Below are 19,510 nucleotides of genomic sequence, written 5' to 3'. Positions count from 1 at the left end.
TTTAATTTTAATTTTAATTTTATTAATATGTATTTATTTATTTCCCGGCGAATGCGTCGGAAGGGCAATAGAACGGTAGCGGAAGGGGTTTATAGGGAAATGGAGGCGAGAATATGTCGGGTGCGATCATACCAGCACTAATGCACCGGATCCCATCAGAACTCCGCAGTTAAGCGTGCTTGGGCGAGAGTAGTACTAGGATGGGTGACCCCCTGGGAAGTCCTCGTGTTGCACCCCTTTTTAGTCCGGTTTTGTATTTTTAATTTTAATTTTAATTTTATTAATATGTATTTATTTATTTCCCGGCGAATGCGTCGGAAGGGCAATAGAACGGTAGCGGAAGGGGTTTATAGGGAAATGGAGGCGAGAATATGTCGGGTGCGATCATACCAGCACTAATGCACCGGATCCCATCAGAACTCCGCAGTTAAGCGTGCTTGGGCGAGAGTAGTACTAGGATGGGTGACCCCCTGGGAAGTCCTCGTGTTGCACCCCTTTTTAGTCCGGTTTTGTATTTTTAATTTTAATTTTAATTTTATTAATATGTATTTATTTATTTCCCGGCGAATGCGTCGGAAGGGCAATAGAACGGTAGCGGAAGGGGTTTATAGGGAAATGGAGGCGAGAATATGTCGGGTGCGATCATACCAGCACTAATGCACCGGATCCCATCAGAACTCCGCAGTTAAGCGTGCTTGGGCGAGAGTAGTACTAGGATGGGTGACCCCCTGGGAAGTCCTCGTGTTGCACCCCTTTTTAGTCCGGTTTTGTATTTTTAATTTTAATTTTAATTTTATTAATATGTATTTATTTATTTCCCGGCGAATGCGTCGGAAGGGCAATAGAACGGTAGCGGAAGGGGTTTATAGGGAAATGGAGGCGAGAATATGTCGGGTGCGATCATACCAGCACTAATGCACCGGATCCCATCAGAACTCCGCAGTTAAGCGTGCTTGGGCGAGAGTAGTACTAGGATGGGTGACCCCCTGGGAAGTCCTCGTGTTGCACCCCTTTTTAGTCCGGTTTTGTATTTTTAATTTTAATTTTAATTTTAATTTTATTAATATGTATTTATTTATTTCCCGGCGAATGCGTCGGAAGGGCAATAGAACGGTAGCGGAAGGGGTTTATAGGGAAATGGAGGCGAGAATATGTCGGGTGCGATCATACCAGCACTAATGCACCGGATCCCATCAGAACTCCGCAGTTAAGCGTGCTTGGGCGAGAGTAGTACTAGGATGGGTGACCCCCTGGGAAGTCCTCGTGTTGCACCCCTTTTTAGTCCGGTTTTGTATTTTTAATTTTAATTTTAATTTTAATTTTATTAATATGTATTTATTTATTTCCCGGCGAATGCGTCGGAAGGGCAATAGAACGGTAGCGGAAGGGGTTTATAGGGAAATGGAGGCGAGAATATGTCGGGTGCGATCATACCAGCACTAATGCACCGGATCCCATCAGAACTCCGCAGTTAAGCGTGCTTGGGCGAGAGTAGTACTAGGATGGGTGACCCCCTGGGAAGTCCTCGTGTTGCACCCCTTTTTAGTCCGGTTTTGTATTTTTAATTTTAATTTTAATTTTATTAATATGTATTTATTTATTTCCCGGCGAATGCGTCGGAAGGGCAATAGAACGGTAGCGGAAGGGGTTTATAGGGAAATGGAGGGGAGAATATGTCGGGTGCGATCATACCAGCACTAATGCACCGGATCCCATCAGAACTCCGCAGTTAAGCGTGCTTGGGCGAGAGTAGTACTAGGATGGGTGACCCCCTGGGAAGTCCTCGTGTTGCACCCCTTTTTAGTCCGGTTTTGTATTTTTAATTTTAATTTTAATTTTATTAATATGTATTTATTTATTTCCCGGCGAATGCGTCGGAAGGGCAATAGAACGGTAGCGGAAGGGGTTTATAGGGAAATGGAGGCGAGAATATGTCGGGTGCGATCATACCAGCACTAATGCACCGGATCCCATCAGAACTCCGCAGTTAAGCGTGCTTGGGCGAGAGTAGTACTAGGATGGGTGACCCCCTGGTAAGTCCTCGTGTTGCACCCCTTTTTAGTCCGGTTTTGTATTTTTAATTTTAATTTTAATTTTATTAATATGTATTTATTTATTTCCCGGCGAATGCGTCGGAAGGGCAATAGAACGGTAGCGGAAGGGGTTTATAGGGAAATGGAGGCGAGAATATGTCGGGTGCGATCATACCAGCACTAATGCACCGGATCCCATCAGAACTCCGCAGTTAAGCGTGCTTGGGCGAGAGTAGTACTAGGATGGGTGACCCCCTGGGAAGTCCTCGTGTTGCACCCCTTTTTAGTCCGGTTTTGTATTTTTAATTTTAATTTTAATTTTATTAATATGTATTTATTTATTTCCCGGCGAATGCGTCGGAAGGGCAATAGAACGGTAGCGGAAGGGGTTTATAGGGAAATGGAGGCGAGAATATGTCGGGTGCGATCATACCAGCACTAATGCACCGGATCCCATCAGAACTCCGCAGTTAAGCGTGCTTGGTCGAGAGTAGTACTAGGATGGGTGACCCCCTGGGAAGTCCTCGTGTTGCACCCCTTTTTAGTCCGGTTTTGTATTTTTAATTTTAATTTTAATTTTATTAATATGTATTTATTTATTTCCCGGCGAATGCGTCGGAAGGGCAATAGAACGGTAGCGGAAGGGGTTTATAGGGAAATGGAGGCGAGAATATGTCGGGTGCGATCATACCAGCACTAATGCACCGGATCCCATCAGAACTCCGCAGTTAAGCGTGCTTGGGCGAGAGTAGTACTAGGATGGGTGACCCCCTGGGAAGTCCTCGTGTTGCACCCCTTTTTAGTCCGGTTTTGTATTTTTAATTTTAATTTTAATTTTATTAATATGTATTTATTTATTTCCCGGCGAATGCGTCGGAAGGGCAATAGAACGGTAGCGGAAGGGGTTTATAGGGAAATGGAGGCGAGAATATGTCGGGTGCGATCATACCAGCACTAATGCACCGGATCCCATCAGAACTCCGCAGTTAAGCGTGCTTGGGCGAGAGTAGTACTAGGATGGGTGACCCCCTGGGAAGTCCTCGTGTTGCACCCCTTTTTAGTCCGGTTTTGTATTTTTAATTTTAATTTTAATTTTATTAATATGTATTTATTTATTTCCCGGCGAATGCGTCGGAAGGGCAATAGAACGGTAGCGGAAGGGGTTTATAGGGAAATGGAGGCGAGAATATGTCGGGTGCGATCATACCAGCACTAATGCACCGGATCCCATCAGAACTCCGCAGTTAAGCGTGCTTGGGCGAGAGTAGTACTAGGATGGGTGACCCCCTGGGAAGTCCTCGTGTTGCACCCCTTTTTAGTCCGGTTTTGTATTTTTAATTTTAATTTTAATTTTAATTTTATTAATATGTATTTATTTATTTCCCGGCGAATGCGTCGGAAGGGCAATAGAACGGTAGCGGAAGGGGTTTATAGGGAAATGGAGGCGAGAATATGTTGGGTGCGATCATACCAGTACTAATGCACCGGATCCCATCAGAACTCCGCAGTTAAGCGTGCTTGGGCGAGAGTAGTACTAGGATGGGTGACCCCCTGGGAAGTCCTCGTGTTGCACCCCTTTTTAGTCCGGTTTTGTATTTTTAATTTTAATTTTAATTTTAATTTTATTAATATGTATTTATTTATTTCCCGGCGAATGCGTCGGAAGGGCAATAGAACGGTAGCGGAAGGGGTTTATAGGGAAATGGAGGCGAGAATATGTCGGGTGCGATCATACCAGCACTAATGCACCGGATCCCATCAGAACTCCGCAGTTAAGCGTGCTTGGGCGAGAGTAGTACTAGGATGGGTGACCCCCTGGGAAGTCCTCGTGTTGCACCCCTTTTTAGTCCGGTTTTGTATTTTTAATTTTAATTTTAATTTTATTAATATGTATTTATTTATTTCCCGGCAAATGCGTCGGAAGGGCAATAGAACGGTAGCGGAAGGGGTTTATAGGGAAATGGAGGCGAGAATATGTCGGGTGCGATCATACCAGCACTAATGCACCGGATCCCATCAGAACTCCGCAGTTAAGCGTGCTTGGGCGAGAGTAGTACTAGGATGGGTGACCCCCTGGGAAGTCCTCGTGTTGCACCCCTTTTTAGTCCGATTTTGTATTTTTAATTTTAATTTTAATTTTATTAATATGTATTTATTTATTTCCCGGCGAATGCGTCGGAAGGGCAATAGAACGGTAGCGGAAGGGGTTTATAGGGAAATGGAGGCGAGAATATGTCGGGTGCGATCATACCAGCACTAATGCACCGGATCCCATCAGAACTCCGCAGTTAAGCGTGCTTGGGCGAGAGTAGTACTAGGATGGGTGACCCCCTGGGAAGTCCTCGTGTTGCACCCCTTTTTAGTCCGGTTTTGTATTTTTAATTTTAATTTTAATTTTATTAATATGTATTTATTTATTTCCCGGCGAATGCGTCGGAAGGGCAATAGAACGGTAGCGGAAGGGGTTTATAGGGAAATGGAGGCGAGAATATGTCGGGTGCGATCATACCAGTACTAATGCACCGGATCCCATCAGAACTCCGCAGTTAAGCGTGCTTGGGCGAGAGTAGTACTAGGATGGGTGACCCCCTGGGAAGTCCTCGTGTTGCACCCCTTTTTAGTCCGGTTTTGTATTTTTAATTTTAATTTTAATTTTATTAATATGTATTTATTTATTTCCCGGCGAATGCGTCGGAAGGGCAATAGAACGGTAGCGGAAGGGGTTTATAGGGAAATGGAGGCGAGAATATGTCGGGTGCGATCATACCAGCACTAATGCACCGGATCCCATCAGAACTCCGCAGTTAAGCGTGCTTGGGCGAGAGTAGTACTAGGATGGGTGACCCCCTGGGAAGTCCTCGTGTTGCACCCCTTTTTAGTCCGGTTTTGTATTTTTAATTTTAATTTTAATTTTATTAATATGTATTTATTTATTTCCCGGCGAATGCGTCGGAAGGGCAATAGAACGGTAGCGGAAGGGGTTTATAGGGAAATGGAGGCGAGAATATGTCGGGTGCGATCATACCAGCACTAATGCACCGGATCCCATCAGAACTCCGCAGTTAAGCGTGCTTGGGCGAGAGTAGTACTAGGATGGGTGACCCCCTGGGAAGTCCTCGTGTTGCACCCCTTTTTAGTCCGGTTTTGTATTTTTAATTTTAATTTTAATTTTAATTTTATTAATATGTATTTATTTATTTCCCGGCGAATGCGTCGGAAGGGCAATAGAACGGTAGCGGAAGGGGTTTATAGGGAAATGGAGGCGAGAATATGTCGGGTGCGATCATACCAGCACTAATGCACCGGATCCCATCAGAACTCCGCAGTTAAGCGTGCTTGGGCGAGAGTAGTACTAGGATGGGTGACCCCCTGGGAAGTCCTCGTGTTGCACCCCTTTTTAGTCCGGTTTTGTATTTTTAATTTTAATTTTAATTTTATTAATATGTATTTATTTATTTCCCGGCGAATGCGTCGGAAGGGCAATAGAACGGTAGCGGAAGGGGTTTATAGGGAAATGGAGGCGAGAATATGTCGGGTGCGATCATACCAGCACTAATGCACCGGATCCCATCAGAACTCCGCAGTTAAGCGTGCTTGGGCGAGAGTAGTACTAGGATGGGTGACCCCCTGGGAAGTCCTCGTGTTGCACCCCTTTTTAGTCCGGTTTTGTATTTTTAATTTTAATTTTAATTTTATTAATATGTATTTATTTATTTCCCGGCGAATGCGTCGGAAGGGCAATAGAACGGTAGCGGAAGGGGTTTATAGGGAAATGGAGGCGAGAATATGTCGGGTGCGATCATACCAGCACTAATGCACCGGATCCCATCAGAACTCCGCAGTTAAGCGTGCTTGGGCGAGAGTAGTACTAGGATGGGTGACCCCCTGGGAAGTCCTCGTGTTGCACCCCTTTTTAGTCCGGTTTTGTATTTTTAATTTTAATTTTAATTTTATTAATATGTATTTATTTATTTCCCGGCGAATGCGTCGGAAGGGCAATAGAACGGTAGCGGAAGGGGTTTATAGGGAAATGGAGGCGAGAATATGTCGGGTGCGATCATACCAGCACTAATGCACCGGATCCCATCAGAGCTCCGCAGTTAAACGTGCTTGGGCGAGAGTAGTACTAGGATGGGTGACCCCCTGGGAAGTCCTCGTGTTGCACCCCTTTTTAGTCCGGTTTTGTATTTTTAATTTTAATTTTAATTTTATTAATATGTATTTATTTATTTCCCGGCGAATGCGTCGGAAGGGCAATAGAACGGTAGCGGAAGGGGTTTATAGGGAAATGGAGGCGAGAATATGTCGGGTGCGATCATACCAGCACTAATGCACCGGATCCCATCAGAACTCCGCAGTTAAGCGTGCTTGGGCGAGAGTAGTACTAGGATGGGTGACCCCCTGGGAAGTCCTCGTGTTGCACCCCTTTTTAGTCCGGTTTTGTATTTTTAATTTTAATTTTAATTTTATTAATATGTATTTATTTATTTCCCGGCGAATGCGTCGGAAGGGCAATAGAACGGTAGCGGAAGGGGTTTATAGGGAAATGGAGGCGAGAATATGTCGGGTGCGATCATACCAGCACTAATGCACCGGATCCCATCAGAACTCCGCAGTTAAGCGTGCTTGGGCGAGAGTAGTACTAGGATGGGTGACCCCCTGGGAAGTCCTCGTGTTGCACCCCTTTTTAGTCCGGTTTTGTATTTTTAATTTTAATTTTAATTTTATTAATATGTATTTATTTATTTCCCGGCGAATGCGTCGGAAGGGCAATAGAACGGTAGCGGAAGGGGTTTATAGGGAAATGGAGGCGAGAATATGTCGGGTGCGATCATACCAGCACTAATGCACCGGATCCCATCAGAACTCCGCAGTTAAGCGTGCTTGGGCGAGAGTAGTACTAGGATGGGTGACCCCCTGGGAAGTCCTCGTGTTGCACCCCTTTTTAGTCCGGTTTTGTATTTTTAATTTTAATTTTAATTTTATTAATATGTATTTATTTATTTCCCGGCGAATGCGTCGGAAGGGCAATAGAACGGTAGCGGAAGGGGTTTATAGGGAAATGGAGGCGAGAATATGTCGGGTGCGATCATACCAGCACTAATGCACCGGATCCCATCAGAACTCCGCAGTTAAGCGTGCTTGGGCGAGAGTAGTACTAGGATGGGTGACCCCCTGGGAAGTCCTCGTGTTGCACCCCTTTTTAGTCCGGTTTTGTATTTTTAATTTTAATTTTAATTTTATTAATATGTATTTATTTATTTCCCGGCGAATGCGTCGGAAGGGCAATAGAACGGTAGCGGAAGGGGTTTATAGGGAAATGGAGGCGAGAATATGTCGGGTGCGATCATACCAGCACTAATGCACCGGATCCCATCAGAACTCCGCAGTTAAGCGTGCTTGGGCGAGAGTAGTACTAGGATGGGTGACCCCCTGGGAAGTCCTCGTGTTGCACCCCTTTTTAGTCCGGTTTTGTATTTTTAATTTTAATTTTAATTTTATTAATATGTATTTATTTATTTCCCGGCGAATGCGTCGGAAGGGCAATAGAACGGTAGCAGAAGGGGTTTATAGGGAAATGGAGGCGAGAATATGTCGGGTGCGATCATACCAGCACTAATGCACCGGATCCCATCAGAACTCCGCAGTTAAGCGTGCTTGGGCGAGAGTAGTACTAGGATGGGTGACCCCCTGGGAAGTCCTCGTGTTGCACCCCTTTTTAGTCCGGTTTTGTATTTTTAATTTTAATTTTAATTTTATTAATATGTATTTATTTATTTCCCGGCGAATGCGTCGGAAGGGCAATAGAACGGTAGCGGAAGGGGTTTATAGGGAAATGGAGGCGAGAATATGTCGGGTGCGATCATACCAGCACTAATGCACCGGATCCCATCAGAACTCCGCAGTTAAGCGTGCTTGGGCGAGAGTAGTACTAGGATGGGTGACCCCCTGGGAAGTCCTCGTGTTGCACCCCTTTTTAGTCCGGTTTTGTATTTTTAATTTTAATTTTAATTTTATTAATATGTATTTATTTATTTCCCGGCGAATGCGTCGGAAGGGCAATAGAACGGTAGCGGAAGGGGTTTATAGGGAAATGGAGGCGAGAATATGTCGGGTGCGATCATACCAGCACTAATGCACCGGATCCCATCAGAACTCCGCAGTTAAGCGTGCTTGGGCGAGAGTAGTACTAGGATGGGTGACCCCCTGGGAAGTCCTCGTGTTGCACCCCTTTTTAGTCCGGTTTTGTATTTTTAATTTTAATTTTAATTTTATTAATATGTATTTATTTATTTCCCGGCGAATGCGTCGGAAGGGCAATAGAACGGTAGCGGAAGGGGTTTATAGGGAAATGGAGGCGAGAATATGTCGGGTGCGATCATACCAGCACTAATGCACCGGATCCCATCAGAACTCCGCAGTTAAGCGTGCTTGGGCGAGAGTAGTACTAGGATGGGTGACCCCCTGGGAAGTCCTCGTGTTGCACCCCTTTTTAGTCCGGTTTTGTATTTTTAATTTTAATTTTAATTTTATTAATATGTATTTATTTATTTCCCGGCGAATGCGTCGGAAGGGCAATAGAACGGTAGCGGAAGGGGTTTATAGGGAAATGGAGGCGAGAATATGTCGGGTGCGATCATACCAGCACTAATGCACCGGATCCCATCAGAACTCCGCAGTTAAGCGTGCTTGGGCGAGAGTAGTACTAGGATGGGTGACCCCCTGGGAAGTCCTCGTGTTGCACCCCTTTTTAGTCCGGTTTTGTATTTTTAATTTTAATTTTAATTTTATTAATATGTATTTATTTATTTCCCGGCGAATGCGTCGGAAGGGCAATAGAACGGTAGCGGAAGGGGTTTATAGGGAAATGGAGGCGAGAATATGTCGGGTGCGATCATACCAGCACTAATGCATCGGATCCCATCAGAACTCCGCAGTTAAGCGTGCTTGGGCGAGAGTAGTACTAGGATGGGTGACCCCCTGGGAAGTCCTCGTGTTGCACCCCTTTTTAGTCCGGTTTTGTATTTTTAATTTTAATTTTAATTTTATTAATATGTATTTATTTATTTCCCGGCGAATGCGTCGGAAGGGCAATAGAACGGTAGCGGAAGGGGTTTATAGGGAAATGGAGGCGAGAATATGTCGGGTGCGATCATACCAGCACTAATGCACCGGATCCCATCAGAACTCCGCAGTTAAGCGTGCTTGGGCGAGAGTAGTACTAGGATGGGTGACCCCCTGGGAAGTCCTCGTGTTGCACCCCTTTTTAGTCCGGTTTTGTATTTTTAATTTTATTAATATGTATTTATTTATTTCCCGGCGAATGCGTCGGAAGGGCAATAGAACGGTAGCGGAAGGGGTTTATAGGGAAATGGAGGCGAGAATATGTCGGGTGCGATCATACCAGCACTAATGCACCGGATCCCATCAGAACTCCGCAGTTAAGCGTGCTTGGGCGAGAGTAGTACTAGGATGGGTGACCCCCTGGGAAGTCCTCGTGTTGCACCCCTTTTTAGTCCGGTTTTGTATTTTTAATTTTAATTTTAATTTTATTAATATGTATTTATTTATTTCCCGGCGAATGCGTCGGAAGGGCAATAGAACGGTAGCGGAAGGGGTTTATAGGGAAATGGAGGCGAGAATATGTCGGGTGCGATCATACCAGCACTAATGCACCGGATCCCATCAGAACTCCGCAGTTAAGCGTGCTTGGGCGAGAGTAGTACTAGGATGGGTGACCCCCTGGGAAGTCCTCGTGTTGCACCCCTTTTTAGTCCGGTTTTGTATTTTTAATTTTAATTTTAATTTTATTAATATGTATTTATTTATTTCCCGGCGAATGCGTCGGAAGGGCAATAGAACGGTAGCGGAAGGGGTTTATAGGGAAATGGAGGCGAGAATATGTCGGGTGCGATCATACCAGCACTAATGCACCGGATCCCATCAGAACTCCGCAGTTAAGCGTGCTTGGGCGAGAGTAGTACTAGGATGGGTGACCCCCTGGGAAGTCCTCGTGTTGCACCCCTTTTTAGTCCGGTTTTGTATTTTTAATTTTAATTTTAATTTTATTAATATGTATTTATTTATTTCCCGGCGAATGCGTCGGAAGGGCAATAGAACGGTAGCGGAAGGGGTTTATAGGGAAATGGAGGCGAGAATATGTCGGGTGCGATCATACCAGCACTAATGCACCGGATCCCATCAGAACTCCGCAGTTAAGCGTGCTTGGGCGAGAGTAGTACTAGGATGGGTGACCCCCTGGGAAGTCCTCGTGTTGCACCCCTTTTTAGTCCGGTTTTGTATTTTTAATTTTAATTTTAATTTTATTAATATGTATTTATTTATTTCCCGGCGAATGCGTCGGAAGGGCAATAGAACGGTAGCGGAAGGGGTTTATAGGGAAATGGAGGCGAGAATATGTCGGGTGCGATCATACCAGCACTAATGCACCGGATCCCATCAGAACTCCGCAGTTAAGCGTGCTTGGGCGAGAGTAGTACTAGGATGGGTGACCCCCTGGGAAGTCCTCGTGTTGCACCCCTTTTTAGTCCGGTTTTGTATTTTTAATTTTAATTTTAATTTTATTAATATGTATTTATTTATTTCCCGGCGAATGCGTCGGAAGGGCAATAGAACGGTAGCGGAAGGGGTTTATAGGGAAATGGAGGCGAGAATATGTCGGGTGCGATCATACCAGCACTAATGCACCGGATCCCATCAGAACTCCGCAGTTAAGCGTGCTTGGGCGAGAGTAGTACTAGGATGGGTGACCCCCTGGGAAGTCCTCGTGTTGCACCCCTTTTTAGTCCGGTTTTGTATTTTTAATTTTAATTTTAATTTTATTAATATGTATTTATTTATTTCCCGGCGAATGCGTCGGAAGGGCAATAGAACGGTAGCGGAAGGGGTTTATAGGGAAATGGAGGCGAGAATATGTCGGGTGCGATCATACCAGCACTAATGCACCGGATCCCATCAGAACTCCGCAGTTAAGCGTGCTTGGGCGAGAGTAGTACTAGGATGGGTGACCCCCTGGGAAGTCCTCGTGTTGCACCCCTTTTTAGTCCGGTTTTGTATTTTTAATTTTAATTTTAATTTTATTAATATGTATTTATTTATTTCCCGGCGAATGCGTCGGAAGGGCAATAGAACGGTAGCGGAAGGGGTTTATAGGGAAATGGAGGCGAGAATATGTCGGGTGCGATCATACCAGCACTAATGCACCGGATCCCATCAGAACTCCGCAGTTAAGCGTGCTTGGGCGAGAGTAGTACTAGGATGGGTGACCCCCTGGGAAGTCCTCGTGTTGCACCCCTTTTTAGTCCGGTTTTGTATTTTTAATTTTAATTTTAATTTTATTAATATGTATTTATTTATTTCCCGGCGAATGCGTCGGAAGGGCAATAGAATGGTAGCGGAAGGGGTTTATAGGGAAATGGAGGCGAGAATATGTCGGGTGCGATCATACCAGCACTAATGCACCGGATCCCATCAGAACTCCGCAGTTAAGCGTGCTTGGGCGAGAGTAGTACTAGGATGGGTGACCCCCTGGGAAGTCCTCGTGTTGCACCCCTTTTTAGTCCGGTTTTGTATTTTTAATTTTATTAATATGTATTTATTTATTTCCCGGCGAATGCGTCGGAAGGGCAATAGAACGGTAGCGGAAGGGGTTTATAGGGAAATGGAGGCGAGAATATGTCGGGTGCGATCATACCAGCACTAATGCACCGGATCCCATCAGAACTCCGCAGTTAAGCGTGCTTGGGCGAGAGTAGTACTAGGATGGGTGACCCCCTGGGAAGTCCTCGTGTTGCACCCCTTTTTAGTCCGGTTTTGTATTTTTAATTTTAATTTTAATTTTATTAATATGTATTTATTTATTTCCCGGCGAATGCGTCGGAAGGGCAATAGAACGGTAGCGGAAGGGGTTTATAGGGAAATGGAGGCGAGAATATGTCGGGTGCGATCATACTAGCACTAATGCACCGGATCCCATCAGAACTCCGCAGTTAAGCGTGCTTGGGCGAGAGTAGTACTAGGATGGGTGACCCCCTAGGAAGTCCTCGTGTTGCACCCCTTTTTAGTCCGGTTTTGTATTTTTAATTTTAATTTTAATTTTATTAATATGTATTTATTTATTTCCCGGCGAATGCGTCGGAAGGGCAATAGAACGGTAGCGGAAGGGGTTTATAGGGAAATGGAGGCGAGAATATGTCGGGTGCGATCATACCAGCACTAATGCACCGGATCCCATCAGAACTCCGCAGTTAAACGTGCTTGGGCGAGAGTAGTACTAGGATGGGTGACCCCCTGGGAAGTCCTCGTGTTGCACCCCTTTTTAGTCCGGTTTTGTATTTTTAATTTTATTAATATGTATTTATTTATTTCCCGGCGAATGCGTCGGAAGGGCAATAGAACGGTAGCGGAAGGGGTTTATAGGGAAATGGAGGCGAGAATATGTCGGGTGCGATCATACCAGCACTAATGCACCGGATCCCATCAGAACTCCGCAGTTAAGCGTGCTTGGGCGAGAGTAGTACTAGGATGGGTGACCCCCTGGGAAGTCCTCGTGTTGCACCCCTTTTTAGTCCGGTTTTGTATTTTTAATTTTATTAATATGTATTTATTTATTTCCCGGCGAATGCGTCGGAAGGGCAATAGAACGGTAGCGGAAGGGGTTTATAGGGAAATGGAGGCGAGAATATGTCGGGTGCGATCATACCAGCACTAATGCACCGGATCCCATCAGAACTCCGCAGTTAAGCGTGCTTGGGCGAGAGTAGTACTAGGATGGGTGACCCCCTGGGAAGTCCTCGTGTTGCACCCCTTTTTAGTCCGGTTTTGTATTTTTAATTTTAATTTTAATTTTATTAATATGTATTTATTTATTTCCCGGCGAATGCGTCGGAAGGGCAATAGAACGGTAGCGGAAGGGGTTTATAGGGAAATGGAGGCGAGAATATGTCGGGTGCGATCATACCAGCACTAATGCACCGGATCCCATCAGAACTCCGCAGTTAAGCGTGCTTGGGCGAGAGTAGTACTAGGATGGGTGACCCCCTGGGAAGTCCTCGTGTTGCACCCCTTTTTAGTCCGGTTTTGTATTTTTAATTTTAATTTTAATTTTATTAATATGTATTTATTTATTTCCCGGCGAATGCGTCGGAAGGGCAATAGAACGGTAGCGGAAGGGGTTTATAGGGAAATGGAGGCGAGAATATGTCGGGTGCGATCATACCAGCACTAATGCACCGGATCCCATCAGAACTCCGCAGTTTAGCGTGCTTGGGCGAGAGTAGTACTAGGATGGGTGACCCCCTGGGAAGTCCTCGTGTTGCACCCCTTTTTAGTCCGGTTTTGTATTTTTAATTTTAATTTTAATTTTATTAATATGTATTTATTTATTTCCCGGCGAATGCGTCGGAAGGGCAATAGAACGGTAGCGGAAGGGGTTTATAGGGAAATGGAGGCGAAAATATGTCGGGTGCGATCATACCAGCACTAATGCACCGGATCCCATCAGAACTCCGCAGTTAAGCGTGCTTGGGCGAGAGTAGTACTAGGATGGGTGACCCCCTGGGAAGTCCTCGTGTTGCACCCCTTTTTAGTCCGGTTTTGTATTTTTAATTTTAATTTTAATTTTATTAATATGTATTTATTTATTTCCCGGCGAATGCGTCGGAAGGGCAATAGAACGGTAGCGGAAGGGGTTTATAGGGAAATGGAGGCGAGAATATGTCGGGTGCGATCATACCAGCACTAATGCACCGGATCCCATCAGAACTCCGCAGTTAAGCGTGCTTGGGCGAGAGTAGTACTAGGATGGGTGACCCCCTGGGAAGTCCTCGTGTTGCACCCCTTTTTAGTCCGGTTTTGTATTTTTAATTTTATTAATATGTATTTATTTATTTCCCGGCGAATGCGTCGGAAGGGCAATAGAACGGTAGCGGAAGGGGTTTATAGGGAAATGGAGGCGAGAATATGTCGGGTGCGATCATACCAGCACTAATGCACCGGATCCCATCAGAACTCCGCAGTTAAGCGTGCTTGGGCGAGAGTAGTACTAGGATGGGTGACCCCCTGGGAAGTCCTCGTGTTGCACCCCTTTTTAGTCCGGTTTTGTATTTTTAATTTTATTAATATGTATTTATTTATTTCCCGGCGAATGCGTCGGAAGGGCAATAGAACGGTAGCGGAAGGGGTTTATAGGGAAATGGAGGCGAGAATATGTCGGGTGCGATCATACCAGCACTAATGCACCGGATCCCATCAGAACTCCGCAGTTAAGCGTGCTTGGGCGAGAGTAGTACTAGGATGGGTGACCCCCTGGGAAGTCCTCGTGTTGCACCCCTTTTTAGTCCGGTTTTGTATTTTTAATTTTAATTTTAATTTTATTAATATGTATTTATTTATTTCCCGGCGAATGCGTCGGAAGGGCAATAGAACGGTAGCGGAAGGGGTTTATAGGGAAATGGAGGCGAGAATATGTCGGGTGCGATCATACCAGCACTAATGCACCGGATCCCATCAGAACTCCGCAGTTAAGCGTGCTTGGGCGAGAGTAGTACTAGGATGGGTGACCCCCTGGGAAGTCCTCGTGTTGCACCCCTTTTTAGTCCGGTTTTGTATTTTTAATTTTAATTTTAATTTTATTAATATGTATTTATTTATTTCCCGGCGAATGCGTCGGAAGGGCAATAGAACGGTAGCGGAAGGGGTTTATAGGGAAATGGAGGCGAGAATATGTCGGGTGCGATCATACCAGCACTAATGCACCGGATCCCATCAGAACTCCGCAGTTAAGCGTGCTTGGGCGAGAGTAGTACTAGGATGGGTGACCCCCTGGGAAGTCCTCGTGTTGCACCCCTTTTTAGTCCGGTTTTGTATTTTTAATTTTATTAATATGTATTTATTTATTTCCCGGCGAATGCGTCGGAAGGGCAATAGAACGGTAGCGGAAGGGGTTTATAGGGAAATGGAGGCGAGAATATGTCGGGTGCGATCATACCAGCACTAATGCACCGGATCCCATCAGAACTCCGCAGTTAAGCGTGCTTGGGCGAGAGTAGTACTAGGATGGGTGACCCCCTGGGAAGTCCTCGTGTTGCACCCCTTTTTAGTCCGGTTTTGTATTTTTAATTTTAATTTTAATTTTATTAATATGTATTTATTTATTTCCCGGCGAATGCGTCGGAAGGGCAATAGAACGGTAGCGGAAGGGGTTTATAGGGAAATGGAGGCGAGAATATGTCGGGTGCGATCATACCAGCACTAATGCACCGGATCCCATCAGAACTCCGCAGTTAAGCGTGCTTGGGCGAGAGTAGTACTAGGATGGGTGACCCCCTGGGAAGTCCTCGTGTTGCACCCCTTTTTAGTCCGGTTTTGTATTTTTAATTTTATTAATATGTATTTATTTATTTCCCGGCGAATGCGTCGGAAGGGCAATAGAACGGTAGCGGAAGGGGTTTATAGGGAAATGGAGGCGAGAATATGTCGGGTGCGATCATACCAGCACTAATGCACCGGATCCCATCAGAACTCCGCAGTTAAGCGTGCTTGGGCGAGAGTAGTACTAGGATGGGTGACCCCCTGGGAAGTCCTCGTGTTGCACCCCTTTTTAGTCCGGTTTTGTATTTTTAATTTTATTAATATGTATTTATTTATTTCCCGGCGAATGCGTCGGAAGGGCAATAGAACGGTAGCGGAAGGGGTTTATAGGGAAATGGAGGCGAGAATATGTCGGGTGCGATCATACCAGCACTAATGCACCGGATCCCATCAGAACTCCGCAGTTAAGCGTGCTTGGGCGAGAGTAGTACTAGGATGGGTGACCCCCTGGGAAGTCCTCGTGTTGCACCCCTTTTTAGTCCGGTTTTGTATTTTTAATTTTAATTTTAATTTTATTAATATGTATTTATTTATTTCCCGGCGAATGCGTCGGAAGGGCAATAGAACGGTAGCGGAAGGGGTTTATAGGGAAATGGAGGCGAGAATATGTCGGGTGCGATCATACCAGCACTAATGCACCGGATCCCATCAGAACTCCGCAGTTAAGCGTGCTTGGGCGAGAGTAGTACTAGGATGGGTGACCCCCTGGGAAGTCCTCGTGTTGCACCCCTTTTTAGTCCGGTTTTGTATTTTTAATTTTAATTTTAATTTTATTAATATGTATTTATTTATTTCCCGGCGAATGCGTCGGAAGGGCAATAGAACGGTAGCGGAAGGGGTTTATAGGGAAATGGAGGCGAGAATATGTCGGGTGCGATCATACCAGCACTAATGCACCGGATCCCATCAGAACTCCGCAGTTAAGCGTGCTTGGGCGAGAGTAGTACTAGGATGGGTGACCCCCTGGGAAGTCCTCGTGTTGCACCCCTTTTTAGTCCGGTTTTGTATTTTTAATTTTATTAATATGTATTTATTTATTTCCCGGCGAATGTGTCGGAAGGGCAATAGAACGGTAGCGGAAGGGGTTTATAGGGAAATGGAGGCGAGAATATGTCGGGTGCGATCATACCAGCACTAATGCACCGGATCCCATCAGAACTCCGCAGTTAAGCGTGCTTGGGCGAGAGTAGTACTAGGATGGGTGACCCCCTGGGAAGTCCTCGTGTTGCACCCCTTTTTAGTCCGGTTTTGTATTTTTAATTTTAATTTTAATTTTATTAATATGTATTTATTTATTTCCCGGCGAATGCGTCGGAAGGGCAATAGAACGGTAGCGGAAGGGGTTTATAGGGAAATGGAGGCGAGAATATGTCGGGTGCGATCATACCAGCACTAATGCACCGGATCCCATCAGAACTCCGCAGTTAAGAGTGCTTGGGCGAGAGTAGTACTAGGATGGGTGACCCCCTGGGAAGTCCTCGTGTTGCACCCCTTTTTAGTCCGGTTTTGTATTTTTAATTTTATTAATATGTATTTATTTATTTCCCGGCGAATGCGTCGGAAGGGCAATAGAACGGTAGCGGAAGGGGTTTATAGGGAAATGGAGGCGAGAATATGTCGGGTGCGATCATACCAGCACTAATGCACCGGATCCCATCAGAACTCCGCAGTTAAGCGTGCTTGGGCGAGAGTAGTACTAGGATGGGTGACCCCCTGGGAAGTCCTCGTGTTGCACCCCTTTTTAGTCCGGTTTTGTATTTTTAATTTTATTAATATGTATTTATTTATTTCCCGGCGAATGCGTCGGAAGGGCAATAGAACGGTAGCGGAAGGGGTTTATAGGGAAATGGAGGCGAGAATATGTCGGGTGCGATCATACCAGCACTAATGCACCGGATCCCATCAGAACTCCGCAGTTAAGCGTGCTTGGGCGAGAGTAGTACTAGGATGGGTGACCCCCTGGGAAGTCCTCGTGTTGCACCCCTTTTTAGTCCGGTTTTGTATTTTTAATTTTATTAATATGTATTTATTTATTTCCCGGCGAATGCGTCGGAAGGGCAATAGAACGGTAGCGGAAGGGGTTTATAGGGAAATGGAGGCGAGAATATGTCGGGTGCGATCATACCAGCACTAATGCACCGGATCCCATCAGAACTCCGCAGTTAAGCGTGCTTGGGCGAGAGTAGTACTAGGATGGGTGACCCCCTGGGAAGTCCTCGTGTTGCACCCCTTTTTAGTCCGGTTTTGTATTTTTAATTTTAATTTTAATTTTATTAATATGTATTTATTTATTTCCCGGCGAATGCGTCGGAAGGGCAATAGAACGGTAGCGGAAGGGGTTTATAGGGAAATGGAGGCGAGAATATGTCGGGTGCGATCATACCAGCACTAATGCACCGGATCCCATCAGAACTCCGCAGTTAAGCGTGCTTGGGCGAGAGTAGTACTAGGATGGGTGACCCCCTGGGAAGTCCTCGTGTTGCACCCCTTTTTAGTCCGGTTTTGTATTTTTAATTTTAAATTTAATTTTATTAATATGTATTTATTTATTTCCCGGCGAATGCGTCGGAAGGGCAATAGAACGGTAGCGGAAGGGGTTTATAGGGAAATGGAGGCGAGAATATGTCGGGTGCGATCATACCAGCACTAATGCATCGGATCCCATCAGAACTCCGCAGTTAAGCGTGCTTGGGCGAGAGTAGTACTAGGATGGGTGACCCCCTGGGAAGTCCTCGTGTTGCACCCCTTTTTAGTCCGGTTTTGTATTTTTAATTTTAATTTTAATTTTATTAATATGTATTTATTTATTTCCCGGCGAATGCGTCGGAAGGGCAATAGAACGGTAGCGGAAGGGGTTTATAGGGAAATGGAGGCGAGAATATGTCGGGTGCGATCATACCAGCACTAATGCACCGGATCCCATCAGAACTCCGCAGTTAAGCGTGCTTGGGCGAGAGTAGTACTAGGATGGGTGACCCCCTGGGAAGTCCTCGTGTTGCACCCCTTTTTAGTCCGGTTTTGTATTTTTAATTTTATTAATATGTATTTATTTATTTCCCGGCGAATGCGTCGGAAGGGCAATAGAACGGTAGCGGAAGGGGTTTATAGGGAAATGGAGGCGAGAATATGTCGGGTGCGATCATACCAGCACTAATGCACCGGATCCCATCAGAACTCCGCAGTTAAGCGTGCTTGGGCGAGAGTAGTACTAGGATGGGTGACCCCCTGGGAAGTCCTCGTGTTGCACCCCTTTTTAGTCCGGTTTTGTATTTTTAATTTTAATTTTAATTTTATTAATATGTATTTATTTATTTCCCGGCGAATGCGTCGGAAGGGCAATAGAACGGTAGCGGAAGGGGTTTATAGGGAAATGGAGGCGAGAATATGTCGGGTGCGATCATACCAGCACTAATGCACCGGATCCCATCAGAACTCCGCAGTTAAGCGTGCTTGGGCGAGAGTAGTACTAGGATGGGTGACCCCCTGGGAAGTCCTCGTGTTGCACCCCTTTTTAGTCCGGTTTTGTATTTTTAATTTTAATTTTAATTTTATTAATATGTATTTATTTATTTCCCGGCGAATGCGTCGGAAGGGCAATAGAACGGTAGCGGAAGGGGTTTATAGGGAAATGGAGGCGAGAATATGTCGGGTGCGATCATACCAGCACTAATGCACCGGATCCCATCAGAACTCCGCAGTTAAGCGTGCTTGGGCGAGAGTAGTACTAGGATGGGTGACCCCCTGGGAAGTCCTCGTGTTGCACCCCTTTTTAGTCCGGTTTTGTATTTTTAATTTTATTAATATGTATTTATTTATTTCCCGGCGAATGCGTCGGAAGGGCAATAGAACGGTAGCGGAAGGGGTTTATAGGGAAATGGAGGCGAGAATATGTCGGGTGCGATCATACCAGCACTAATGCACCGGATCCCATCAGAACTCCGCAGTTAAGCGTGCTTGGGCGAGAGTAGTACTAGGATGGGTGACCCCCTGGGAAGTCCTCGTGTTGCACCCCTTTTTAGTCCGGTTTTGTATTTTTAATTTTATTAATATGTATTTATTTATTTCCCGGCGAATGCGTCGGAAGG

At 45.6% G+C, this 19,510-nt stretch overlaps 76 non-coding genes across 76 annotated transcripts; all 76 read left to right on the top strand.

The window, feature by feature from the left end:
* The first annotated feature begins 118 nt into the window (after window positions 1-118).
* LOC132298357 (5S ribosomal RNA) lies at window positions 119-237 on the top strand. The gene has a single exon (XR_009479767.1). It is a non-coding gene; the product is annotated as a 5S ribosomal RNA (ribosomal RNA).
* A 139-nt stretch (window positions 238-376) lies between these two features.
* On the top strand, window positions 377-495 carry LOC132298356 (5S ribosomal RNA). Its single transcript, XR_009479766.1, has one exon. It is a non-coding gene; the product is annotated as a 5S ribosomal RNA (ribosomal RNA).
* Window positions 496-634: 139 nt separating this feature from the next.
* LOC132298355 (5S ribosomal RNA) lies at window positions 635-753 on the top strand. Its single transcript, XR_009479765.1, has one exon. It is a non-coding gene; the product is annotated as a 5S ribosomal RNA (ribosomal RNA).
* A 139-nt stretch (window positions 754-892) lies between these two features.
* LOC132298354 (5S ribosomal RNA) lies at window positions 893-1,011 on the top strand. The gene has a single exon (XR_009479764.1). It is a non-coding gene; the product is annotated as a 5S ribosomal RNA (ribosomal RNA).
* A 145-nt stretch (window positions 1,012-1,156) lies between these two features.
* LOC132298352 (5S ribosomal RNA) lies at window positions 1,157-1,275 on the top strand. The gene has a single exon (XR_009479762.1). It is a non-coding gene; the product is annotated as a 5S ribosomal RNA (ribosomal RNA).
* A 145-nt stretch (window positions 1,276-1,420) lies between these two features.
* Window positions 1,421-1,539, top strand: LOC132298351 (5S ribosomal RNA). The gene has a single exon (XR_009479761.1). It is a non-coding gene; the product is annotated as a 5S ribosomal RNA (ribosomal RNA).
* A 139-nt stretch (window positions 1,540-1,678) lies between these two features.
* On the top strand, window positions 1,679-1,797 carry LOC132298349 (5S ribosomal RNA). The gene has a single exon (XR_009479760.1). It is a non-coding gene; the product is annotated as a 5S ribosomal RNA (ribosomal RNA).
* A 139-nt stretch (window positions 1,798-1,936) lies between these two features.
* Window positions 1,937-2,055, top strand: LOC132297018 (5S ribosomal RNA). Its single transcript, XR_009478896.1, has one exon. It is a non-coding gene; the product is annotated as a 5S ribosomal RNA (ribosomal RNA).
* Window positions 2,056-2,194: 139 nt separating this feature from the next.
* Window positions 2,195-2,313, top strand: LOC132298348 (5S ribosomal RNA). Its single transcript, XR_009479759.1, has one exon. It is a non-coding gene; the product is annotated as a 5S ribosomal RNA (ribosomal RNA).
* A 139-nt stretch (window positions 2,314-2,452) lies between these two features.
* LOC132296938 (5S ribosomal RNA) lies at window positions 2,453-2,571 on the top strand. Its single transcript, XR_009478820.1, has one exon. It is a non-coding gene; the product is annotated as a 5S ribosomal RNA (ribosomal RNA).
* Window positions 2,572-2,710: 139 nt separating this feature from the next.
* LOC132298347 (5S ribosomal RNA) lies at window positions 2,711-2,829 on the top strand. Its single transcript, XR_009479758.1, has one exon. It is a non-coding gene; the product is annotated as a 5S ribosomal RNA (ribosomal RNA).
* Window positions 2,830-2,968: 139 nt separating this feature from the next.
* Window positions 2,969-3,087, top strand: LOC132298346 (5S ribosomal RNA). Its single transcript, XR_009479757.1, has one exon. It is a non-coding gene; the product is annotated as a 5S ribosomal RNA (ribosomal RNA).
* A 139-nt stretch (window positions 3,088-3,226) lies between these two features.
* LOC132298345 (5S ribosomal RNA) lies at window positions 3,227-3,345 on the top strand. Its single transcript, XR_009479756.1, has one exon. It is a non-coding gene; the product is annotated as a 5S ribosomal RNA (ribosomal RNA).
* Window positions 3,346-3,490: 145 nt separating this feature from the next.
* On the top strand, window positions 3,491-3,609 carry LOC132296788 (5S ribosomal RNA). Its single transcript, XR_009478677.1, has one exon. It is a non-coding gene; the product is annotated as a 5S ribosomal RNA (ribosomal RNA).
* Window positions 3,610-3,754: 145 nt separating this feature from the next.
* On the top strand, window positions 3,755-3,873 carry LOC132298344 (5S ribosomal RNA). Its single transcript, XR_009479755.1, has one exon. It is a non-coding gene; the product is annotated as a 5S ribosomal RNA (ribosomal RNA).
* A 139-nt stretch (window positions 3,874-4,012) lies between these two features.
* LOC132298343 (5S ribosomal RNA) lies at window positions 4,013-4,131 on the top strand. Its single transcript, XR_009479754.1, has one exon. It is a non-coding gene; the product is annotated as a 5S ribosomal RNA (ribosomal RNA).
* A 139-nt stretch (window positions 4,132-4,270) lies between these two features.
* LOC132298342 (5S ribosomal RNA) lies at window positions 4,271-4,389 on the top strand. The gene has a single exon (XR_009479753.1). It is a non-coding gene; the product is annotated as a 5S ribosomal RNA (ribosomal RNA).
* Window positions 4,390-4,528: 139 nt separating this feature from the next.
* Window positions 4,529-4,647, top strand: LOC132296787 (5S ribosomal RNA). Its single transcript, XR_009478676.1, has one exon. It is a non-coding gene; the product is annotated as a 5S ribosomal RNA (ribosomal RNA).
* Window positions 4,648-4,786: 139 nt separating this feature from the next.
* Window positions 4,787-4,905, top strand: LOC132298340 (5S ribosomal RNA). Its single transcript, XR_009479751.1, has one exon. It is a non-coding gene; the product is annotated as a 5S ribosomal RNA (ribosomal RNA).
* Window positions 4,906-5,044: 139 nt separating this feature from the next.
* LOC132298339 (5S ribosomal RNA) lies at window positions 5,045-5,163 on the top strand. The gene has a single exon (XR_009479750.1). It is a non-coding gene; the product is annotated as a 5S ribosomal RNA (ribosomal RNA).
* A 145-nt stretch (window positions 5,164-5,308) lies between these two features.
* Window positions 5,309-5,427, top strand: LOC132298338 (5S ribosomal RNA). Its single transcript, XR_009479749.1, has one exon. It is a non-coding gene; the product is annotated as a 5S ribosomal RNA (ribosomal RNA).
* A 139-nt stretch (window positions 5,428-5,566) lies between these two features.
* LOC132298337 (5S ribosomal RNA) lies at window positions 5,567-5,685 on the top strand. The gene has a single exon (XR_009479748.1). It is a non-coding gene; the product is annotated as a 5S ribosomal RNA (ribosomal RNA).
* A 139-nt stretch (window positions 5,686-5,824) lies between these two features.
* On the top strand, window positions 5,825-5,943 carry LOC132298336 (5S ribosomal RNA). The gene has a single exon (XR_009479747.1). It is a non-coding gene; the product is annotated as a 5S ribosomal RNA (ribosomal RNA).
* A 139-nt stretch (window positions 5,944-6,082) lies between these two features.
* On the top strand, window positions 6,083-6,201 carry LOC132296976 (5S ribosomal RNA). Its single transcript, XR_009478856.1, has one exon. It is a non-coding gene; the product is annotated as a 5S ribosomal RNA (ribosomal RNA).
* Window positions 6,202-6,340: 139 nt separating this feature from the next.
* Window positions 6,341-6,459, top strand: LOC132298335 (5S ribosomal RNA). Its single transcript, XR_009479746.1, has one exon. It is a non-coding gene; the product is annotated as a 5S ribosomal RNA (ribosomal RNA).
* A 139-nt stretch (window positions 6,460-6,598) lies between these two features.
* LOC132298333 (5S ribosomal RNA) lies at window positions 6,599-6,717 on the top strand. Its single transcript, XR_009479745.1, has one exon. It is a non-coding gene; the product is annotated as a 5S ribosomal RNA (ribosomal RNA).
* Window positions 6,718-6,856: 139 nt separating this feature from the next.
* On the top strand, window positions 6,857-6,975 carry LOC132298332 (5S ribosomal RNA). The gene has a single exon (XR_009479744.1). It is a non-coding gene; the product is annotated as a 5S ribosomal RNA (ribosomal RNA).
* A 139-nt stretch (window positions 6,976-7,114) lies between these two features.
* Window positions 7,115-7,233, top strand: LOC132298331 (5S ribosomal RNA). Its single transcript, XR_009479743.1, has one exon. It is a non-coding gene; the product is annotated as a 5S ribosomal RNA (ribosomal RNA).
* Window positions 7,234-7,372: 139 nt separating this feature from the next.
* On the top strand, window positions 7,373-7,491 carry LOC132298330 (5S ribosomal RNA). The gene has a single exon (XR_009479742.1). It is a non-coding gene; the product is annotated as a 5S ribosomal RNA (ribosomal RNA).
* Window positions 7,492-7,630: 139 nt separating this feature from the next.
* On the top strand, window positions 7,631-7,749 carry LOC132298328 (5S ribosomal RNA). The gene has a single exon (XR_009479740.1). It is a non-coding gene; the product is annotated as a 5S ribosomal RNA (ribosomal RNA).
* Window positions 7,750-7,888: 139 nt separating this feature from the next.
* Window positions 7,889-8,007, top strand: LOC132298327 (5S ribosomal RNA). The gene has a single exon (XR_009479739.1). It is a non-coding gene; the product is annotated as a 5S ribosomal RNA (ribosomal RNA).
* A 139-nt stretch (window positions 8,008-8,146) lies between these two features.
* LOC132298326 (5S ribosomal RNA) lies at window positions 8,147-8,265 on the top strand. The gene has a single exon (XR_009479738.1). It is a non-coding gene; the product is annotated as a 5S ribosomal RNA (ribosomal RNA).
* Window positions 8,266-8,404: 139 nt separating this feature from the next.
* On the top strand, window positions 8,405-8,523 carry LOC132298325 (5S ribosomal RNA). The gene has a single exon (XR_009479737.1). It is a non-coding gene; the product is annotated as a 5S ribosomal RNA (ribosomal RNA).
* Window positions 8,524-8,662: 139 nt separating this feature from the next.
* LOC132298324 (5S ribosomal RNA) lies at window positions 8,663-8,781 on the top strand. The gene has a single exon (XR_009479736.1). It is a non-coding gene; the product is annotated as a 5S ribosomal RNA (ribosomal RNA).
* A 139-nt stretch (window positions 8,782-8,920) lies between these two features.
* Window positions 8,921-9,039, top strand: LOC132296919 (5S ribosomal RNA). The gene has a single exon (XR_009478801.1). It is a non-coding gene; the product is annotated as a 5S ribosomal RNA (ribosomal RNA).
* A 139-nt stretch (window positions 9,040-9,178) lies between these two features.
* Window positions 9,179-9,297, top strand: LOC132298322 (5S ribosomal RNA). Its single transcript, XR_009479734.1, has one exon. It is a non-coding gene; the product is annotated as a 5S ribosomal RNA (ribosomal RNA).
* A 127-nt stretch (window positions 9,298-9,424) lies between these two features.
* On the top strand, window positions 9,425-9,543 carry LOC132298321 (5S ribosomal RNA). Its single transcript, XR_009479733.1, has one exon. It is a non-coding gene; the product is annotated as a 5S ribosomal RNA (ribosomal RNA).
* Window positions 9,544-9,682: 139 nt separating this feature from the next.
* Window positions 9,683-9,801, top strand: LOC132298320 (5S ribosomal RNA). Its single transcript, XR_009479732.1, has one exon. It is a non-coding gene; the product is annotated as a 5S ribosomal RNA (ribosomal RNA).
* A 139-nt stretch (window positions 9,802-9,940) lies between these two features.
* On the top strand, window positions 9,941-10,059 carry LOC132298319 (5S ribosomal RNA). Its single transcript, XR_009479731.1, has one exon. It is a non-coding gene; the product is annotated as a 5S ribosomal RNA (ribosomal RNA).
* Window positions 10,060-10,198: 139 nt separating this feature from the next.
* LOC132298318 (5S ribosomal RNA) lies at window positions 10,199-10,317 on the top strand. Its single transcript, XR_009479730.1, has one exon. It is a non-coding gene; the product is annotated as a 5S ribosomal RNA (ribosomal RNA).
* A 139-nt stretch (window positions 10,318-10,456) lies between these two features.
* On the top strand, window positions 10,457-10,575 carry LOC132298316 (5S ribosomal RNA). Its single transcript, XR_009479728.1, has one exon. It is a non-coding gene; the product is annotated as a 5S ribosomal RNA (ribosomal RNA).
* Window positions 10,576-10,714: 139 nt separating this feature from the next.
* Window positions 10,715-10,833, top strand: LOC132298315 (5S ribosomal RNA). Its single transcript, XR_009479727.1, has one exon. It is a non-coding gene; the product is annotated as a 5S ribosomal RNA (ribosomal RNA).
* A 139-nt stretch (window positions 10,834-10,972) lies between these two features.
* Window positions 10,973-11,091, top strand: LOC132298314 (5S ribosomal RNA). Its single transcript, XR_009479726.1, has one exon. It is a non-coding gene; the product is annotated as a 5S ribosomal RNA (ribosomal RNA).
* Window positions 11,092-11,230: 139 nt separating this feature from the next.
* LOC132298313 (5S ribosomal RNA) lies at window positions 11,231-11,349 on the top strand. Its single transcript, XR_009479725.1, has one exon. It is a non-coding gene; the product is annotated as a 5S ribosomal RNA (ribosomal RNA).
* A 139-nt stretch (window positions 11,350-11,488) lies between these two features.
* On the top strand, window positions 11,489-11,607 carry LOC132298312 (5S ribosomal RNA). The gene has a single exon (XR_009479724.1). It is a non-coding gene; the product is annotated as a 5S ribosomal RNA (ribosomal RNA).
* A 127-nt stretch (window positions 11,608-11,734) lies between these two features.
* On the top strand, window positions 11,735-11,853 carry LOC132298311 (5S ribosomal RNA). Its single transcript, XR_009479723.1, has one exon. It is a non-coding gene; the product is annotated as a 5S ribosomal RNA (ribosomal RNA).
* Window positions 11,854-11,992: 139 nt separating this feature from the next.
* Window positions 11,993-12,111, top strand: LOC132296995 (5S ribosomal RNA). Its single transcript, XR_009478874.1, has one exon. It is a non-coding gene; the product is annotated as a 5S ribosomal RNA (ribosomal RNA).
* Window positions 12,112-12,250: 139 nt separating this feature from the next.
* Window positions 12,251-12,369, top strand: LOC132296778 (5S ribosomal RNA). Its single transcript, XR_009478668.1, has one exon. It is a non-coding gene; the product is annotated as a 5S ribosomal RNA (ribosomal RNA).
* Window positions 12,370-12,496: 127 nt separating this feature from the next.
* LOC132298310 (5S ribosomal RNA) lies at window positions 12,497-12,615 on the top strand. Its single transcript, XR_009479722.1, has one exon. It is a non-coding gene; the product is annotated as a 5S ribosomal RNA (ribosomal RNA).
* A 127-nt stretch (window positions 12,616-12,742) lies between these two features.
* LOC132298309 (5S ribosomal RNA) lies at window positions 12,743-12,861 on the top strand. The gene has a single exon (XR_009479721.1). It is a non-coding gene; the product is annotated as a 5S ribosomal RNA (ribosomal RNA).
* A 139-nt stretch (window positions 12,862-13,000) lies between these two features.
* LOC132298308 (5S ribosomal RNA) lies at window positions 13,001-13,119 on the top strand. Its single transcript, XR_009479720.1, has one exon. It is a non-coding gene; the product is annotated as a 5S ribosomal RNA (ribosomal RNA).
* A 139-nt stretch (window positions 13,120-13,258) lies between these two features.
* LOC132296994 (5S ribosomal RNA) lies at window positions 13,259-13,377 on the top strand. Its single transcript, XR_009478873.1, has one exon. It is a non-coding gene; the product is annotated as a 5S ribosomal RNA (ribosomal RNA).
* Window positions 13,378-13,516: 139 nt separating this feature from the next.
* Window positions 13,517-13,635, top strand: LOC132298307 (5S ribosomal RNA). Its single transcript, XR_009479719.1, has one exon. It is a non-coding gene; the product is annotated as a 5S ribosomal RNA (ribosomal RNA).
* Window positions 13,636-13,774: 139 nt separating this feature from the next.
* LOC132298305 (5S ribosomal RNA) lies at window positions 13,775-13,893 on the top strand. The gene has a single exon (XR_009479717.1). It is a non-coding gene; the product is annotated as a 5S ribosomal RNA (ribosomal RNA).
* Window positions 13,894-14,020: 127 nt separating this feature from the next.
* Window positions 14,021-14,139, top strand: LOC132298304 (5S ribosomal RNA). Its single transcript, XR_009479716.1, has one exon. It is a non-coding gene; the product is annotated as a 5S ribosomal RNA (ribosomal RNA).
* Window positions 14,140-14,266: 127 nt separating this feature from the next.
* On the top strand, window positions 14,267-14,385 carry LOC132298303 (5S ribosomal RNA). The gene has a single exon (XR_009479715.1). It is a non-coding gene; the product is annotated as a 5S ribosomal RNA (ribosomal RNA).
* Window positions 14,386-14,524: 139 nt separating this feature from the next.
* LOC132298302 (5S ribosomal RNA) lies at window positions 14,525-14,643 on the top strand. Its single transcript, XR_009479714.1, has one exon. It is a non-coding gene; the product is annotated as a 5S ribosomal RNA (ribosomal RNA).
* Window positions 14,644-14,782: 139 nt separating this feature from the next.
* Window positions 14,783-14,901, top strand: LOC132298301 (5S ribosomal RNA). Its single transcript, XR_009479713.1, has one exon. It is a non-coding gene; the product is annotated as a 5S ribosomal RNA (ribosomal RNA).
* Window positions 14,902-15,028: 127 nt separating this feature from the next.
* LOC132298300 (5S ribosomal RNA) lies at window positions 15,029-15,147 on the top strand. The gene has a single exon (XR_009479712.1). It is a non-coding gene; the product is annotated as a 5S ribosomal RNA (ribosomal RNA).
* Window positions 15,148-15,286: 139 nt separating this feature from the next.
* LOC132298299 (5S ribosomal RNA) lies at window positions 15,287-15,405 on the top strand. Its single transcript, XR_009479711.1, has one exon. It is a non-coding gene; the product is annotated as a 5S ribosomal RNA (ribosomal RNA).
* Window positions 15,406-15,532: 127 nt separating this feature from the next.
* On the top strand, window positions 15,533-15,651 carry LOC132298298 (5S ribosomal RNA). The gene has a single exon (XR_009479710.1). It is a non-coding gene; the product is annotated as a 5S ribosomal RNA (ribosomal RNA).
* A 127-nt stretch (window positions 15,652-15,778) lies between these two features.
* On the top strand, window positions 15,779-15,897 carry LOC132298297 (5S ribosomal RNA). The gene has a single exon (XR_009479709.1). It is a non-coding gene; the product is annotated as a 5S ribosomal RNA (ribosomal RNA).
* Window positions 15,898-16,036: 139 nt separating this feature from the next.
* LOC132298296 (5S ribosomal RNA) lies at window positions 16,037-16,155 on the top strand. The gene has a single exon (XR_009479708.1). It is a non-coding gene; the product is annotated as a 5S ribosomal RNA (ribosomal RNA).
* A 139-nt stretch (window positions 16,156-16,294) lies between these two features.
* LOC132298294 (5S ribosomal RNA) lies at window positions 16,295-16,413 on the top strand. The gene has a single exon (XR_009479706.1). It is a non-coding gene; the product is annotated as a 5S ribosomal RNA (ribosomal RNA).
* A 127-nt stretch (window positions 16,414-16,540) lies between these two features.
* LOC132298293 (5S ribosomal RNA) lies at window positions 16,541-16,659 on the top strand. Its single transcript, XR_009479705.1, has one exon. It is a non-coding gene; the product is annotated as a 5S ribosomal RNA (ribosomal RNA).
* Window positions 16,660-16,798: 139 nt separating this feature from the next.
* Window positions 16,799-16,917, top strand: LOC132297785 (5S ribosomal RNA). Its single transcript, XR_009479409.1, has one exon. It is a non-coding gene; the product is annotated as a 5S ribosomal RNA (ribosomal RNA).
* A 127-nt stretch (window positions 16,918-17,044) lies between these two features.
* LOC132298292 (5S ribosomal RNA) lies at window positions 17,045-17,163 on the top strand. The gene has a single exon (XR_009479704.1). It is a non-coding gene; the product is annotated as a 5S ribosomal RNA (ribosomal RNA).
* Window positions 17,164-17,290: 127 nt separating this feature from the next.
* On the top strand, window positions 17,291-17,409 carry LOC132298291 (5S ribosomal RNA). The gene has a single exon (XR_009479703.1). It is a non-coding gene; the product is annotated as a 5S ribosomal RNA (ribosomal RNA).
* A 127-nt stretch (window positions 17,410-17,536) lies between these two features.
* On the top strand, window positions 17,537-17,655 carry LOC132298290 (5S ribosomal RNA). Its single transcript, XR_009479702.1, has one exon. It is a non-coding gene; the product is annotated as a 5S ribosomal RNA (ribosomal RNA).
* A 139-nt stretch (window positions 17,656-17,794) lies between these two features.
* Window positions 17,795-17,913, top strand: LOC132298289 (5S ribosomal RNA). Its single transcript, XR_009479701.1, has one exon. It is a non-coding gene; the product is annotated as a 5S ribosomal RNA (ribosomal RNA).
* Window positions 17,914-18,052: 139 nt separating this feature from the next.
* LOC132296918 (5S ribosomal RNA) lies at window positions 18,053-18,171 on the top strand. Its single transcript, XR_009478800.1, has one exon. It is a non-coding gene; the product is annotated as a 5S ribosomal RNA (ribosomal RNA).
* A 139-nt stretch (window positions 18,172-18,310) lies between these two features.
* LOC132298287 (5S ribosomal RNA) lies at window positions 18,311-18,429 on the top strand. The gene has a single exon (XR_009479700.1). It is a non-coding gene; the product is annotated as a 5S ribosomal RNA (ribosomal RNA).
* Window positions 18,430-18,556: 127 nt separating this feature from the next.
* On the top strand, window positions 18,557-18,675 carry LOC132298286 (5S ribosomal RNA). Its single transcript, XR_009479699.1, has one exon. It is a non-coding gene; the product is annotated as a 5S ribosomal RNA (ribosomal RNA).
* A 139-nt stretch (window positions 18,676-18,814) lies between these two features.
* LOC132298285 (5S ribosomal RNA) lies at window positions 18,815-18,933 on the top strand. The gene has a single exon (XR_009479698.1). It is a non-coding gene; the product is annotated as a 5S ribosomal RNA (ribosomal RNA).
* Window positions 18,934-19,072: 139 nt separating this feature from the next.
* Window positions 19,073-19,191, top strand: LOC132298284 (5S ribosomal RNA). The gene has a single exon (XR_009479697.1). It is a non-coding gene; the product is annotated as a 5S ribosomal RNA (ribosomal RNA).
* A 127-nt stretch (window positions 19,192-19,318) lies between these two features.
* LOC132298282 (5S ribosomal RNA) lies at window positions 19,319-19,437 on the top strand. Its single transcript, XR_009479695.1, has one exon. It is a non-coding gene; the product is annotated as a 5S ribosomal RNA (ribosomal RNA).
* The last annotated feature ends 73 nt before the right edge of the window (window positions 19,438-19,510 follow it).

The sequence above is a fragment of the Cornus florida genome, unplaced genomic scaffold (genome assembly GCF_030987335.1).
Source record: "Cornus florida cultivar Cherokee Brave unplaced genomic scaffold, ASM3098733v1 CherokeeBrave_3.0.0_Hap2_Chr02, whole genome shotgun sequence".
NCBI lineage: Eukaryota > Viridiplantae > Streptophyta > Magnoliopsida > Cornales > Cornaceae > Cornus > Cornus florida.
Note: the sequence above shows the minus strand (reverse complement) of the source record. Positions and strands in the feature narration are given on the sequence as shown.